At 48.5% G+C, this 4,672-nt stretch overlaps 1 protein-coding gene across 2 annotated transcripts in view; it reads left to right on the plus strand.

The window, feature by feature from the left end:
* Positions 1-270: 270 nt before the first annotated feature.
* Positions 271-4,672, plus strand: part of RALBP1 (ralA binding protein 1) — a 57,269-nt gene continuing 52,867 nt past the window's right edge. For both annotated transcript variants that reach the window (XM_012648384.1, XM_012648385.1), the window contains exon 1: positions 271-458. The gene's annotated coding sequence lies outside the window, so the exon portion shown is untranslated. The remainder of the gene's footprint in view (positions 459-4,672) is intronic.

The following is a 4,672-nucleotide window of genomic DNA, read 5'->3' on the forward strand; positions in this document are numbered from 1 at the left end:
GGCGCCTGCAGAGCACTGGCGCTCGGCGCGTTCTCTCGCGCGCTCCCTGCCTCCTCGGCGAGCCCGGGCCCGAAGAGGCGCGGTGCTTCCTGGGTGTTGTAGTTACGTCCTCGACGTGCGGCCCTGGGGCCGGCTGGTGGCGGGTTCCAAAAACTACGTCTCCCAGCGCACCCCGCGCGGGGGCACAGGGCGTTGGCCCTTGGCGGCCTCAGCCGTCAGAGCGCAGAGAGGAGGGCCCGTGAAGCCGGCCGCGGCGGGAGGAGGGGGTGCGCGTGCGCGCTGGGCCGGCTCGGCCCGTTCGGTTCCAGTCATTGTAAACAGGCGGAGGCTGGGCGGGGTGGGGATGGAGCGCCTGCGGCCGGCCTGGGGCGCAGCGCAGGAGGCGGCTGCGGCGGCGGCGTGAGCGCGGGGAGGCAGCGGCTGCGGCGGAGCGGGCGGTCGCGTGGCGGCAGGCACAGGTCAGTGGCAGGGAGCAGTCGCCTGCGAGGGTCGCAGCGATGTCCCCCGCGTGCCCGAAGAGCCCTCTCCAGCGCCGGCCTCGCGCCCGCGTCTGTCAGGCAGCGTGCGGGGCTCGGCGCTCGCCGCGCTCGGGGTTGGAGTTGGGGGTGGGGGGCGTGGCTGCCCCCAGTGTCCGTTCCTCCCGGGAAGGCTTCGCCCCAGTTCTCGCCCCCTCTGCTGTCCGTTCCTCCGTCCCTCCCACTTGCCGACAGGCCTCCGTTAATGGCATCCGCGTTTGTGATTCGGTGCTCTCGGGGGCCGGGGGAGGAGTGTTCCCAGCCGAGCCCCTCCCCCCGAGTCTTCCAGGCCTGGGGGGCGCTCTTCGGGGCACACCTGGACGGAGGCGAGGGGGCTCGGCCCTTACTGTCGGAGTCGTACCCGCATGCTCACCTGTCTCCGGTGCTTGCCCAGTGGACCAGGAAAAGGCTCTCGGTGTTGCCCACCGCCGGCACTGAGCAGGGGGCACTTTGGGTGCTGCGGTCCTTAATTTAGTTTTCAGTGGGGATGGATGGAGAAATCCGGAGTTGAGAATTCTTTCACAACTCATTTTCAAGTATGTCTGTGCCAAAATGCTTCTTTTTTTTTTTTTTTTTTTTTATGAGACAGAGTCTCGCTCTGTCGCCCTGGCTAGAGTGCCATGGCATCAGCCTAGCTCACTGCAACCTGAAACTCCTGGACTCAAGTGATTCTCCTGCCTCAGCCTCCCGAGTAGCTGGGACTACAGGTGCCCACCACCATGCCTGGCTAATTCTTTTCTATTTATAGTAGAGACGGGGGAGGGTCTCCCTGTTGCTCAGACTGGTCTCGAACTCCTGAGCTGAAGCGGTCCTCCTGCCTCGGTCTCCCACAGTGCTGGGATTACAGGCTTGAGCCACTGTGCCGGCCCCAAAATGCTCTTAATTGAGGTTAGCTTTCTTTCCTTCTTTCTTCTTCTTCTTGTAATTTTTTTTTTTTTTTGATTTATCGTTGTGAGAGTGAAACAGGTTTTGCAAAATATTCCACACCTCTCAGTCTTCTCTGAAGTAATTATGCTGTTTTAAGTTTTGGGATTCATTGCAGAGCCTCCCTCTTGAGCAAGCAGCGTATTCGCTCTAAGGCCTGGTAGAGTTCCCGAAGATCACTATAATTTTAATTGGAAGTATTTTGAACCTGCATGTAAAGAGTTATTAGCACACCATCCACATTCATTAGAAAAGCTTTCGCTGACTTTTTTTGTTTAGTGGAGTGGACATGTTTAGCGCTGCAGTACTTTGGGGAGCGTTCCATCATACTTGGCAGTTATTCAGGAAATATTTAAGTGGTGGTAAGGAATAGGCCCACTTTTGGTGCTCACAGAGACGGCATTTCTAAATGAATAAATGGGACTGTGAATGAAAAAAATAACCTCACTTTGTCTTTAGGATTATCTTGGCGATTTAATAATTCTTTTCTGAGTATCTTCCTGAAAATGAGTAATTACTGTAAGCTGTAGTGGCAGTAGTAGGGGTTGGAAGGAAGGAGGTCAGTAGAGTAGTTTCACTTTTCATTCGAAGTATCCCCAAAGATCCAGGTGGGATAGCGTAGTTTAACAGTAGCTCTTGAAAGTAATTCTTTAAACAAAGGATTTTGAAACAATGTAATATAACCTAATTTGCTGTCTCTTCAAAATATGATTTCTAATTATAGATCTTACAGGGACCATTTTTCCCTAATTTAGAAACATAGTGATATCAGAAAGTACATAGTAACTTTAATTTGTAGGCTTATATTTGCAGTTGTTTGCTTGGCAGGGAGAGACTGGGTTCAGAATGTAACCCAGAAGTATGTTTTCTTTTTTGAAAGAAAATCCCTGATAGAAACTTATGTTATTATATATAAGAAGGAACAAGGAAAAATGCAGATTATTTGGAATACAGGAATTACTGTGTAGCAGGTACTGTGCCAGTTGAAGAGGACTTAAACACGGATAAGGCAGTATCCCTCCTTCACGGTGGTCAAGCTTTATCTCTTGCTTGAACTGTGAACAAGTATATGTTTTTAAGATTGTTTTGATTAGAGAACATATGGGAGTACAGTGGATGTACAAAGGAGGTAGTGGTTAGTTTCCTAAGGGAAGAAAAACAGGTTGAGGAAGGGGGCAGTGGTAAGGAAAACGATATGCAGAAGGTGATGAAAACAAGTGTACAGGCATAGAAAGAATGGGCGTTTAGGTAGAAGGAACAGTGTGAGCAAAAGCATGGAAGTATGAAATTACATGGTAGGATCTGCAGGTATAGCTAGCAAGTATAGCACAGGGTGGTGGCAAGATATGAAACTGGGGAGGTAGGCAGAGACCAAATGATGAGTAGTCTTGTATACCAGCGAAGTAATTTCAGGTTTATCTTGTAAGCAAATAGGAGTCATAGAGAGAGAACAAAGAAGAGAGACCTAAGCTAGCTCAGCCCATTTTTAACCCGCTTGCTATGTGTCAGGGACTATATTAGGTACTATATATTTTATGTCTTTATGCTTCAAGAAAGCTTAGTCATAACTGAGGCAGAAATTGGGGGGAAAGGAACTTAAGACAGAGGGAAAGTTGGACAGAGACATGTAGGTGAGAAAGAACATGGAACACTTTTATGAACGGGAAGTTGTTTTCCACAGCTGTAGCATTGGTTGTGGTGGTTAGTAGCTGAAGGTGAGGTTGCGGCTTCAAAAGTATTGCATGCCATTCGATGGCCTTTACAGTTTTTTCCTATAGATAGTACGAGAGTTTATGGATTTTAATTAGGAAAGAGATGTGATAAGGTTTTCATTTTAGAAAGATCATCCTGGAATTGGTAGAGTATGGATTTCAGAAGGGATGGAAGGTAAGAATGGATGCAGAAAGCCTGGTTAGCAGGCTTTTGCAATAATTGAGATTCGAGATAAGGGTTTTAACTCTCAAACTAAGGCAGTGTCTGTGGGGATACAGAGGAGTAGTTTATTTATTTTTTATTTTTTTTGAGACAGAGTCTTGCTCTGTTGCCCGGGCTAGAGTGCCGTGGTGTCAGCCTAGCTCACAGCAACCTCAGATTCCTGGGCTCAAGCGATCCTCCTGCCTCAGCCTCCCGAGTAGCTGGGACTACAGGCATGCACCACCATGCCCGGCTAATTTTTTCTATATACTTTTAGTTGTCCAGATAATTTCTTTCTATTTTTAGTAGAGACGGGGTCTCGCTCTTGCTCAGGCTGGTCTCGAACTCCTGACCTTGAGCGATCCACCTGCCTCCGCCTCCCAGAGTGCTAGGATTACAGGCGTGAGCCACCGCGCCCGCGCGCCCGGCCCCATTTCTATTTTTTAGTAGAGACGGGGGTCTCGCTCTTTCTCAGGCTGGTCTCGAACTCCTGACCTTGAGCGATCCACCTGCCTCCGCCTCCCAGAGTGCTAGGATTACAGGCGTGAGCCACTGCGCCCGGCCCCAGAGGAGTAATTTAATAGCAGCAACATTTAGAAAGTAGAGTTCATAGCATTCAGCAACCATTGGCTATGGGGAGTGAGGGAGAAATTATAGGATAAGATGACTTGGATTTAACTTGGGTGGTTGAATAAACAATGGTAAAATATACTGAAACAGGGAATTCAGGAGGAGGAGCAAATTTGGGGAGGAACAGTATTTTAGCATACTAACCACTACCTCCTTTGTATAACATACTGAGTGTAAATTATTAACATCTGTGAAGCATCCAGGTGGAATTATCTGCTACAGAGCCAGGCATATGTGGGTTCTGATTACAAGAATGAGGTCTTGATGTGTGGGTCTTCAGGCCATTTTATGAGTGGTGGCTGAAGCCTTTGATTTAGGTAACACCACATACGAAGAGTTTTTTGACATAAAGTAGTTCTGGAAATAGGCAATGGAGACCAACAAAATTTAAAGCCAGATAAAGACAAGCTGGAAAAGGAAATTCCCAAGTGTTTAGAGATGTAGAGAAATCATGAGAAAATGTCATAGAAGCCAAAATATGATCATTTTTAAAGGAAGATATACTTCACAACTGACTCTCCAGGAAAACAAAAATTAGAAAAAAAGGGACCAGCCAGAGCAAGAATGAGACCCTGTATCTATAATATAAAATACAAAAATTAGCCGGGTGTGGCAGCACATGGCTGTAGTCTCAGCTGCTTGGGAGGCTGAGGCAGGAGGATCCCTTGAGCCCAGGAGTTTGAGGTTGC

The sequence above is a fragment of the Propithecus coquereli genome, unplaced genomic scaffold, assembly GCF_000956105.1.
Source record: "Propithecus coquereli isolate 6110/MARCELLA unplaced genomic scaffold, Pcoq_1.0 Scaffold283, whole genome shotgun sequence".
In the NCBI taxonomy this organism is placed as follows: Eukaryota; Metazoa; Chordata; class Mammalia; order Primates; family Indriidae; genus Propithecus; species Propithecus coquereli.